This window comes from Anas platyrhynchos, chromosome 28 (genome assembly GCF_047663525.1).
Source record: "Anas platyrhynchos isolate ZD024472 breed Pekin duck chromosome 28, IASCAAS_PekinDuck_T2T, whole genome shotgun sequence".
Lineage (NCBI taxonomy): Eukaryota > Metazoa > Chordata > Aves > Anseriformes > Anatidae > Anas > Anas platyrhynchos.
In genome coordinates, this window is record NC_092614.1 from 303,946 (window position 1) to 316,161 (window position 12,216).

Here is a 12,216-nt window from a genome sequence, read left to right on the forward strand (position 1 = left end):
TTAGAACATCATCTGGCTGATGAGTTAAATCAATAACATATGGGCAAAGTAAAATGATCATAAGCTGTAATTATTATATACAGCAAATCTGTCAACTAAAGGCTTCTGAGAAATGAGGTAGGCTAGAGGATAGCTGTAGTTTCAATACTGTATAATCCCTTTGCAATAATACAATCATGCAAAATGAGATTAAAGTGATTATCTGCATGTGAAAATTGCATCAGTTTCTATTCATATTGCTTTTCAGCTAGTGTGGATAATATTTGTCCTCTGGTGGCCTCAATTCAAAAGTGGCATAACAAGCCTCAGCATCCATTTTTCGTGCTTCCCGGAAAGAACTGGTGCATTAAAGGTATTTTGGTCCTTTCAGGTTGAGTTCAGACATCTCCTTAGACAGCTGTTCTGCCAAGGCTAAGCTGCTGCAGGTCAGTCTTCCTCCATCCTACTAGGAGCTAATCAGTTAATACAATTTTCATGCAATCCTATCAACATGGGTGACCCTGCCTGGTGCCAGATACCAAACTGTAAGTTGCTGCAGTCCAGCACAAGCAGTATGGACAACCTACTGCAGGTTTAGGGTGGGATATGATCACCTAACAAAAGGAAGTGTGTGTACCACCGGAAGACAAACCCACACCAGCTTTAGAACAAGTATAATTAGGAGTAAGAGCAGAATAAGAGAGGCCAGGAGCCAAAACATTTGCTCAGCATTTTTCAGGGGCATGTAATTCCAGCTAGTAGCCTGTATAAGAAGGTGCTGGTCTCCGCTTGTGTGCATGAATGAGCTGTGCTGTTCCCAAGGCACATCTCCTGTGTTGGGAACATGTGATTCAGGTTTAATTAGTTCCAGCGCATATGGGACGGCTTGTTTCATTACAACATATAACTGAAGATTTATATTCTAGCAGAGACAGGGAGGGATGTAGCTTGTGGAGTGCTCTGACTCTTTTCTGATGAAACCATTCTAGATTTCCTTCCCTGCAGCATAGCCAGAAAAGGCATTGTGTCAGCCGCGGTCTAAAATACTTGGGATATTATACCTGAAAAGTGTAGGGGCCAAGGTGAGGTAATACAGATGAAAACCCTTTATCTGGGTACCAATATTATGATATGAGGAAGAAGTATTTTATATATTTTAAGTATACTTATATAATTTTAAGTAAATTATATTTTTTTATATTTCAGTATTTTATATTTTTTACTACTTGTAGTTAAATATGTGAACTCAAGAGAAGAGGTTATTACAGTAAGCCAGTCATGAGGAAACAGTATTTACTTCTTAATCTATTTTCTTATATAACAATCTGTAGTGTTTCTGACAAGTTTAATAGTGAATGTAAACTGTGAAGCCACTGGTGGCAATATCACAACACCCTGTTTTTAACAGTTGGGGCCTGAATACAGATATTTATTATTGCATTAAGTCATATGGGTGGTAACATTGCTAACAACCACTGAGTACCAAAAAGCAGCATTTATTGGTCCTGACATTCATAAAATGATCCAGCTCTGCCTGATGTTTTGTAGTACGTGACTAGTCAGCAGGAGAAGTTGTACATAATGACAGTGGGAAGGCAACATTAATTGCAAGCCAGCTGTCAGAAGAGTACTCTGATGTGGTGTACATACTACACAAGGAGAAAACTCAGATCTGCCTCTCCATCTGGCGAATATAAAATGATTTAGTCTCAGGTATTGAAAAGTCTATGCTATCTTGGAAATGGGAAGAAAATGACTAGCCAGGTACGGTCTCTTACTGCGTGTTCTCAACTGTATGTTCATTGTCTACTTCTTCTGCTGTAAAGAAACTATTCTGGGCAATGCTGGAAGGAGATTTGACAAAGGGAATGAATTAAACATTTTTTTAAAGAACTTTCTATTGTGAATAACTCTGGCTTTGTGAATCTTTTTTTTTTTTCTTTTCTTTTTTTCTTTTTTTTTCACTCTATGCTATGCTTCATAAATCAGAGTTACTCCCTGATTGCATTTATCAGCAGCAAGGACTGGACTAACATGAGAAGGAAGAACATAGCTGGAGACCACTAAAATGGTCCAAGACATGTTCCCCAGGAAGGCTGTGGGATATCACTGAAGGGAGGTGGATGGCAGCTTGGGTGTGTATGACTGCATGTCCAGAGCTGGGCATATTAAAACTACAGCTTTGAAAATCTGTGCTCTGGGTTTTTCAATGTCCAGACTTTTAAGAATATCATGCAAGCTAAAAAAAAACAGATTTCTGAAAATGAGGAATTTTTGAGCAAGAATCACACTGTGTAGACAACTCCAGACAGCACATAAGCATCTAGCACAAAGACACTGAGAAATGCTTCTGGGTAAGAGAAATGTACTGGTCAGTAGAAACAAGGAAACGTAACTGGTTCAGACAGATATAAACAGTAGAAGAAATGTCCAGTTTGTGTATAACTTTTTTAATACTGCGCATGCATATATTTTAACTTTTTATTGTTTATTGTGCTTTAACCTGCTTCAGTTTTTATATCTTGATTGTTTGATAATTAGGAAATAAGATTGATTTTCCTTGCTGAAGGACAAGAAGCTGTAGAGACTACCTCAAAATAGAATGTGAAAGGATATAAATCGTGTTGGGAAAGGTTGCTGAAAAATGCATTATTCCATTTCCATTAAGGTTTCCTGAGGACATGAATGATTCAATGGGGAAAGTTTTGAGTTCTTCCTACCAGGCCAAAGGGTATCTCCACTTTCTTCACCTCCTGGAATCTCAAGGACCCAGACCCCCATAGTTTTCTCCATGATAAAATTACTGGGAAGAAGAAAAAGGAAAAAAAAAAAAAAAAAAAAAACACCAAAAAAAAAACAAACAAACAAAAAAAAAAAAAACACAAGTTAGATGTGGAGGTGCTCCCATCTGAGTAGTTCACAAGCCATCCTCTGCTTAAGTGAATGGCTACATTGGCACCTTGTGGGAACTTCCCGAACCCCAGAGTCCCCGGGGAGAGCAGGGGAAGGGGCTGCACGGGGAAAGACCGGAGCTCTTCTGGGCTCCCTCCCAAGTCGGAGGCGGGGGCTGGGTTTGGGCACCCTGCCCTGCTCCTCGCCAGGACTGTGATGTCGTCCTGGAGACGGCCAGATTCCAAATACACCCCAAAATCACCCAAATCCTCCTTTTTCCCAGGACCCAGGTCCTGCTCGATCGGTGATCTCTGTGTGGTAGAAAGCCACGACTTGACTTTTCTGGGTGGAAAAGGGTTGTTACCTGCCGGTGACAAATCTGTTTCTTTGGCTTCCTCGGGCAACGAGAAAATAGCGAGAAGGCAATTTCCCTGTCCGATAGTAGCTCTCTCTGGCTCCGCTCAGAATAAAGGAGCATCTTCAATTTCTGCTTATTTTTAATAATCCAAATAATTAACACAAAACAAATCATTTACCTTTGCAGAAGGGAACTCGATCCCTTTAACAGCCCACGAGAGAGGAGTTAGTTATTAGTGGCAGTTAAGTGTGTGCTGCCTTCCCTGCCTCTGAGGATCCTTCCCCCTTCGAGAGAGGATTTAGGGGTGGGGAGGTACCCCCTTCGAAGTCCAGCGGGGGCTGCCAGGTGCTCAGGGGAGCCTCAAGGTTGGTGGCTCCAAAATCAGAGAAGAAAAAACATTTTTCCCCAGACAATTGAGAAAATAAATAAATAAATAAATAAATAAAAAGGTAGCGCTAAAATATTGAAAAGATAGAGGAAGGAAAGGAAAGCCTTCTCTCCCGTTCGGGGGGAATTAGTGTAATTCGGGCAACACAGGAAGCAAGTGGGAAAAAAAAAAAAAAAAAAAGTAAAAACATTTCTTAACCGATTTTAGAATGATTTCTCTGCTTTGCAGTGACATCTCGGTACTTTATTATTTTTTGTTTTGATTTGATTTGATTTTGTTTTGTTTTGTTCGTTTTGGGTGTTGTTTTGGTGTTTGTTTGTTTGTTTGTTTGTTGCTGCTGGTGGTGGTTTTCTTTCCGGTTTGGCAAGCAGGAATAAACTAAGGGAAGAGACAGAAAGAAACCTTTCCTATCCGCTCTGTTAACTGATAGAGAAGATACTTATTTGTGAATCTAGTAATTTGCTTTCTTTCCGAAGTCGGCAAAGGCACCTTGCCGCAGCCTCGCACCCGGCCACACACAGCACTTTGGGTCCACGCAGTGCTGTGCTGCCCTCGCGGCAGCTTTGCACACACTTCGGGTGTACACATCTGAGTTACAGGTATTAAATAAATGTTAGCAATTATAATTGTTAGCAATTATAATAATAATACATAAAATGCATTAATAATTAATATTTTAGTATTTTTCAATACTACCATTATTGTATCAATATTAACACTTCATACTAATTTAATACTTGATGACAATGTTTAAGTTGCACGAACCTCTCAGGAAAGCTCGTTAGGGGATATTGGGTCTTTAACTGGAGAGTCTTAATTGTTATATCTCCATTGGTCAGAGAGGAATGCAGTGGTTTCTACCCTCGTGGGACACTCAGTGCTCTGTGTCCCAACCAAGGGGATAAAGCAGCAAGTTCAGGAGGAGAAATCCGGGTGGGGAACGGGCTCACGGGGTCTCCGGGACGGCGTGAGACAGTCCAGTGTCCTATCATTCAGTCAACTCTTGGGCTGGAAAAATAAAATATGTGGAGAGTTGGCCGTGGCAACACTTGTTCCGGCCAGTTTGCCACAGAACTCGCATAGATGTGATTCTGCAGGGAAACAGCGAAAGAAAAATGCAAGGAATTTCCTTGCCTTTTGGAAAAACGAGTTAAAAAGTCTCCGGCATTGAAGAAGGACGTTAAAAGCAGTGATTATTAAAACCTTTAGCCTGCTCTGCGACAATGGAGATATGTGTTCCTGTACCACCACTGACTAATTCAGTGACCGGATTTCTTTAGCTGAGTAAGATGCGTAGATAGGAAGAGTCAACTAATGTTATTATTTACTTATTTTTAATTAACTGCCACTGCGGTAAACTTTCCAGAGTGATGTCTTCAATCCTAAAGCAACTACCACCTTAATCAACAGGAACTGCTTCCTCTGCCGTTCTGACCTGAGCTTCTGATCCAGCTTCCCTCGTTGTGCGCTGAAACCTGTGGGGCTTTGAACTGAGTTCAGACGGCCAGAGTTGCCTGAGAAATCTCCGCTGGTGCCAACAGCTAGCAGGACTAGGGACAGGAGCTCCCGTCATCTCTCCCAAGACAGAAAAGATGGGAAGAAAAGCGATTTCAAACATCGGTATCAGGTAATGATATCTCCTTGCGTTTTACCCTTTGGAAAAGGATAGAATTGCGTTTCTGCAAAGCGTAATATAAAGTATCCGACCCTATGCGGCTTGTAAACCAATAATCCCTCCATTGTATTCAAGCATGGAACTTAACGTAGCCTGGCACTAGTTGTAAAGAAACAAATCACTAACCCATCGGCTGATACTTGGCGTCGTATTTTCCACCATTCTGGTAAGTATCATTTGGGTGCTTAATTGACTCATAGCAGCGCATTGATTCTCCAAACTGGTTGGACATCAGCTGAATAGTCCTAGCAGCCGGGACGTGTCACAGCGTTTAAGCGGCAGCATCTGAAGCCTTGTCCGAGTGAACTTGTCGCTGAAAATGCCAGGAGGTGGATTTGGATTTCGGCTTTCATTTAGGGTTAAAGCTGTTTAGGTCCCGGACCCTCAGCGCCCCCGGAGCCCGGCTGCAGCCCGGGGCAGGAGGCGGCTTTGGCCCTTCCCCCGCTGCCTCCTCCCGCCTGCTCCCCGCTGAAGGCAGCGGCCGGGCTGGGCCGCCCGGCCGGTAAGGACGGGGGCGGAGCGGGGGGAGAGGGCGACCTTTGAAACCTCCCCGCTCCCTCCGGCACCCGGGCGTCCCGCGGGCAGAGCCGGGGCAGGGGCAGGCCCGGGGCCCGCGGAGAGGAGAGAGACGCGAGGGACGAGCGGGCGAAGCGGTGGGAGGAGGAGCCCGGGGTGAAGCGCGGCCGCCGCCGGGGTTGATCGGGCGGGGAGGCTTCGCTGCCCGCCCCGTCCGGTTTAACCGCGGGGCTCTCCTCCTCCCCCAGCAAGGGGGGCGAGAGAGGCGAGGGAAATCAGAGCAACATCGGGGAAGGGGAGCTCTGCAGACCCAGCCCGTCCTCAAAGTGTATACAGCGATGTGCGTCTCACGTTGTAGTCTTGGTCCTTCCCTATCGCTATTCCCACTTCACACCTGATCTCAAACTATACGCAAGAGCTGAGGTGGAGACAGGGGAGGAGACCCTGCTCTCAATCCTTAATCTGCTGAATAAGTAAAAATACACTGAAACCCACTGGCACTGGGGATGTCGCTCCGTGTTGCCTGCAAGGCTGCAGCCCGGGATGCAGTGGAGCCAGTCCAGTCATGATGACTGGGGTCTTTTCATGCTACAGTCATCTATTCTCATTGGGAATCACCTTATGCCACAATGCATGTGTCTGAATCTCCAACCTAGACTTCGCAGGGTGGGTAGGGAAGGTAGGAGAGACCTCCCCAGATCTGGCCTGGCAGTGGCAATGACAGCAGTGAAGGCAGTGCAAGAACCTGCTTCCCTGTGACTGCAGTAATATCTACTAATGAAAGTAGATATATACTAAGACAAATGTCTCCCAAAAAACTTGTTGTGGTTTTTGCTCTAGCCAGGGGACACTGAGTTCACCCCTGTGCTTATAGGTAACTCTCCTTAGGCACTATCGATCCACCACCTAACTCAGGAAGGCAGAGTAAGCCTGAGTCAATCACCTGGCCACTTTTTGGATATATACAAATCTCTCCTAGCAGTGCAGGTAAAAAGCATACACAGTTCAGCCAAAATATATATATATATATATATATATATATATATATATATATATATTGTCCCAGATTTCCACTGACTATGAAGTGCCACAACCTGTACACTGGTTCATACCCCCGATATTTTTTCTGCTCTGAAGTCCATAGCCCCAAAGGCCTGGATAGTTTTGCCATGAATAGCAGGAAGCGTAATTCCCATTGCTATGGGCACTACAGGGTCTGAGGACCTCAGTCACCATCCTGCTTCCATCACCACCTCTGTGTCCAGCCTGAGGCTGAAGCAGCCATCACCTATCTTGCTTGATTTATGAACCATCCTACTGAACTCAGTAAGACTTTCCTGAATATAGGACGTGAATCATACCTGGCACATGAGTTAGAGCCTGGCCATTGGTGGAGATCACCATGTTGGTGGCTTGATCCAAAAAACAAAGGTCCCATGTTTAGCTTTCTGCCCTAGAAAGAAATCTCTGAATTATCAGAGAAGCTAGAATTGAAAGTGATCAATTGCAATGGAGCCTGGATAGAGAGGAGACACGGTCCCACCTGGGAATCAGAGGCATAAAGAGCTTCAACAGCTGCAGTAAATTTGGGCAGATCTCTGCAGTCAGAGCTCTACTGCAGCCCCACAGCCCTCCTCATCAACAAACTTGCCTATAGGGAAGGGGATTACTCTGGTTCCCGCCTCCAGGCTGCCCTGGTAGCAGCATGTCTGGTGTTGGAGAGCTGCTCCTGACGTGTCTGGATAACCACCTAGGTTCACCTTCCTCAGAGGGATCCCAGTCTTGGGCACATTTTTTAGAACAAGTCTCAAACTACTCCTGATTCCACCCAAAATTTGCCTTATTGTGAGCCCTTCCATACATGTGCCCCTTTGCAGGCTGCCTGCAGAACCCACACCCTGCTGCAGGCTCCCATCAGCAGTAGAGAGCAGCAGGGAAGTGCAAAGGAATATGACAGTTCGCAATGAATTGAACATCAGAAGCAGGGCTTAAACACCATGCACAAAATAATTCTCCTTTTATCCCACAGCTGAAATAAATTGCTTTAGCTGAGCAGAGACTTGAGGAACACCAAGTTAGTCCCTGGGGTGAGGCCCCACATGAGCAGGGCTGTGGTGCGTGCAGTGGTGGGTGCACATTGCTGGGCTCGGTGCCAAGCAGGGACACATGCTCAGGCTAAAGAGTTGCTCCATCTGGGTGGGACACTCAACAGGATGCACAGCCACAGTGCATGCTGCACGTACATGTACATGTACACACACATAGGGGTATGTGAAGGGGTTTGCAGAGATGCACATTTTGCCATATTTAAAGGAAGTGCACTTGAAGAGCTGGATTGTATATAGAGCTGACACAAGCAGGGACACGCGGGAATGTTTATGAGGCTGTTTCCAGGTCGAGGATATTCAGACATCTCTATTTGCAGCAGCAGATGCACATTCATATTTTGTATCTCTGCTCCAGGGCAGGAGCATTTGCCTCATAAGCTGTGCCCAGGACACATCCCCTCCACTTTCCTCGGGCTTCTGCCCTGCAGGAAAAGTCATCGTGGACTCCATCTATGCTTCTTCCTCTCATAGTGGGAGGAGGAGTTCAGAGTTGGTCCCCTCTGAGGTTTCAGCCTCCCTGCCTGAGGAGGTTGGTGTGGGAGAGGCCAGGGCTGCAGGACAGGATGCAGGAGATGGGCAGGGGGAAGTTGGAAGGGAAATTTTCTGAGGGAACGTCAGGGTTTGGGGCACTGACAGCTGCAGTTTTCAGGGAACCACCCAGGATTTCATTTTCATATTTTGGCAAAAGGGAGGTATAGACCCAAACTGGAGATTTCAGGTTTGACAGTCCAAGAGCAAGACACAAGTGGTGCACAGCAGCACTCAGCCTTCCAGGTTTCTCAAAGGGAAAATAAAAGGCATGGAAGAAGCCTCCAGTCAAGGCTGGGGAGGGGAGAAGAGACCTGGAGAGTTCAGGGATGGAGAGAACCGGATTAAACAAAACGCCACGAGTTTGAAGTCACCTCATATTTCACCCCAAAAAAGGGGATGTGTGCAAAAATGTGCTGCAGTGATTGTGGTGCCGGGGGCTCGGCCAGGGCTTCAGCGTGGAGTGGCAGCAATATACAGGGATAAAAGAAGCAAAGAGGAGTCAGGCCATGCTCTCTGTTCCCATGCCAGCTGATTTGTTCAAAGGATCCAAGATAAATGTGCTATAAAGTGCAGATTCTGGCCCTCCAGTCACCGGGGAGAGAAATATTCGCACCTACCACCCCTGGGCTTCCGGGGATGCCTGTGGGGTGGGAAAGGAGGGGCCGGCAGTGAAGGGAGGAAAAAAAAAAAAAAAAAAAAAAAAAAAAAGATCAAAATGTTTGCCTTTATTTAATTTTTCTTCCCAGAAATATTGCCAAAATCAAAAACCAAAGAGCTGGGCTCCCTTCCAGACCCAGAATTCAATTTTCCAACAATTGATTATTTCCAAACGTTAAGTCTTTAAGTAGTTCCAATTTTTCCCTTTCAAACTGCTTGGGGGTTTGGGTTGGTTTTGATTTTTTTCCCTCGTATTTTGTAACAACGACTTCAAATTCAATTGCTTAAAAAATTCACAGACAGTAAAGAGTTATTTCAAAGCTTTTTCGGATTCCAGATGACATAAATATTAAATGGATCCTATCGAGAAAATAATAGCAGAATAGTTGCAAACTAATAAGAGTTTTTAATAATTTTAAGCACGATTGTCGAGAGCAGAGAGGAACTGGTAACATAAATCACTCTTTTCTTTTAAAATAATAACGTTCCTTTTGCTTTATTGTGACTTAAAATATTACACTGAATTTTCTGCGTAAAATCGTCGAAGAACGGAAATGTTAGTATCAGTTTGGAAGCCACACTCAACTATTTCCACGGCAAAGTGGGCTCAAAATTTTCGCAGCATGTTATAAAGAAGAATAGCTGGCGGGAATCGAGATCTCAGAAGCACGCGGTATGACATAAATTCGAAAATCGGTAATGCCGCTAAATAAATTAGCTCAAATGCAAATTCTCGGGGAACCAGGTGGAAAGTCAAAGTCCGACGCTGCTCCTGCGGCCGCCGCACCCGCGGAAGGCAGAGGCGAGGCTGCTTCTGCTGGAGCAGCGCGGCAGGGTCCGCCAGCTGCCAACTGCCACGCACCGGCCCGCTCGAGGGTTTCTGTGAAACGGAGTGAAATCACATTTCCGAAAATCAGCGTTTCCTTTCCCTCTGTTAATGAGTGTGTCTGTGCGCGTCGGGCTGCCTGGGTGCTTCTGCTGGTGGATCCTACTCCTTTCTTTCCGCGCTTTGAATAATCAATAAATAAAAAGAAATAAAATGACGCAAACTAGCAGGAAAAGCTGCAGCCAGTCGCTTTGTCCGCGGATCCCCTTCAGTCCGGGCCACCTCGGAGGTTCCTCCCGCAAAGCCGGCGCGGGTCCGTCCCTCGCAGCCGCCGGGACCCACGAAGCAGCCCCGACGGCGGCCGCAGCTCCCGCCGCAGAGAAGCCCCCGAAGTAAACAGGCCCTTAACTTTCAACTTGGCCTTGACCTCCGGATTAAACCCGACCTTTCTGTGAAGGAGCACCGCGAGACGCGGGGGAGCTGCGGCTCCGTCGACAAATACTTAGCCGACCGTCGCGGCCGCCTTCTCCCAGCGCCCGAGTTGTGAGCGCTGGTTCAAAGCAAACGGTGAGAGGGCAGGGGCAGAGCATAAAAAGAGCGTCAAAGAAGGAGTACAGTCGTTAAACTACAGAAAGGGAAGAAAGGAGCTTTGAAATCGGAAAGGTGAAGGCTAAAAAGACAGGAGGGTTTTTTTTTTATTTTCTTTCCTCTTTTTTTTTTTTTTTTTCTTTTTTTTTTTTTCTTCTGGAAAAGAAAATCATCGGATTCAGCAAGACTCCGAGATTTTTAACAGAGAGCAAGAAGAGCCGAGCGAGGAGCCGAGGCTGGGGGCGCAGCTTTGCGCTGTGGTTCAGCTGTTTTCCTGCGAAACGCGGCGGGCAAGGACGCGGTGCGGGAGCGGATCTCGAAGAAACAGACCGGGACAACCCCTCTCGCAGATCTCCAGAGCTGAAAGGAGAGGTATGGGAGAAGGGAGGCAGCCTGCCGCAGCGAACGGGGCTTTTCCGCGTCGGGTTGGAAGTGATCGAGCCAGTCCTACCCTTCGGCTCGGCGAGAGCTGCCCCCGGGGCCGCAGCCCGGCCCCGGCAGGCTGAGGGCCCCTCACCCAGCGCCCCCAGACACATACACAGGTAGGAAGCCACAAGCCAGGGGCTTGTCAAGCCGGTGTTTTTCCATCGTGTCCATTTGGGCACCACCAAGTAGCTCCGGAACAGACACGGCGCAAGATTTACTTCCCACAAGCCTGGGGAGGTCCCCCCGGGAAGGCATTTTGGGCCCAGTAATGCTCCTATATGCCTGGCCCAGCATCACAATCCCTATTTCCTCACTTTTTTTCTGTCTCTGCTTGTGTAAGGCTGATGCAGCTCCTCCGGGAAGAAGGATCATGATTTGGTGGCCTAAAGACATGGCAGAAGGAGCAGATTTTCTATTATTTGTTAATAAGCAAGGAGAAAATATCGATTTCTTGAGCTGATCTCTTTGCAAGAAGGAAATAATCCGGAAACACTGCATGAACTCAACTGTTATTTGAGTAACTGTGGAGAAAAACAGAAACAGGAGGGAGAAATGAGGCTGTGTGTGTTTGTACTGTGTATACAGGTGATGAAAAATGCATGTACCCAAAGATTTATTAATAGGCACTTATGCACAGGCCTCATCGTATTTACTCCAAACTTTTCCATGCTGATGTAATCCCTCACCTCTACATCCATCTGTCTTTACCCCTTCTTCCTGTCTCTCCACCTGCCTGTTACTCTGGGGCCCAAAGGGGTCTCTATATTATTTTTCCACCCTCTTTTCAAAACTCTTTCCCTTTGAGCTACTTAGCTGGGATCCACACTGACCTGCAGACTGGGCCCAGTTCCATGCCAGCACTGTGCGAAGAGGCAATAGCTGTGTGTAAAGAGTTTTGTTTTGTTTTGTTTTGTTTTCACTCTTTGCAGTTATTTTTATTTCTTCTTCTGTTTTTTTTTTTCTGTCTGCATGGGAAAGATTGGGGTGCATATGTGTGACAATGGGACACAATCCCTGAGCATGAGTGGAGAGCAAGGCAGGGGCAGAAGGGAAGCCTTGTTCCACGACAGTGCTGGTTCTCCACAGCCTCACGAAGAGCAAAGCTGAGGGCCCAAAGGGGTCCTCAGGTATCTCCAAGTCAGGCTGGAGTTTTTGCAAGGGCAGAAACTCTCGGACCTGTGTGGGAAGAAGGGTACACCTCGCTGATAGATGGCTTTAATCTAAGCCTGTATTTTTTTACCAGGACTACTCCCCCTCACTGGTTTTGATCCT

At 46.2% G+C, this 12,216-nt stretch overlaps 1 long non-coding RNA gene across 1 annotated transcript; it reads right to left on the reverse strand.

Annotated features, from left to right (window-relative positions):
• Window positions 1–4,278: 4,278 nt before the first annotated feature.
• On the reverse strand, window positions 4,279–7,528 carry LOC119714109 (uncharacterized). The gene is made up of 2 exons (XR_005261263.2): window positions 7,170–7,528; window positions 4,279–5,605 (listed from the first exon to the last, which is right to left on the reverse strand). It is a non-coding gene; the product is annotated as an uncharacterized lncRNA (long non-coding RNA).
• Window positions 7,529–12,216: the final 4,688 nt, after the last annotated feature.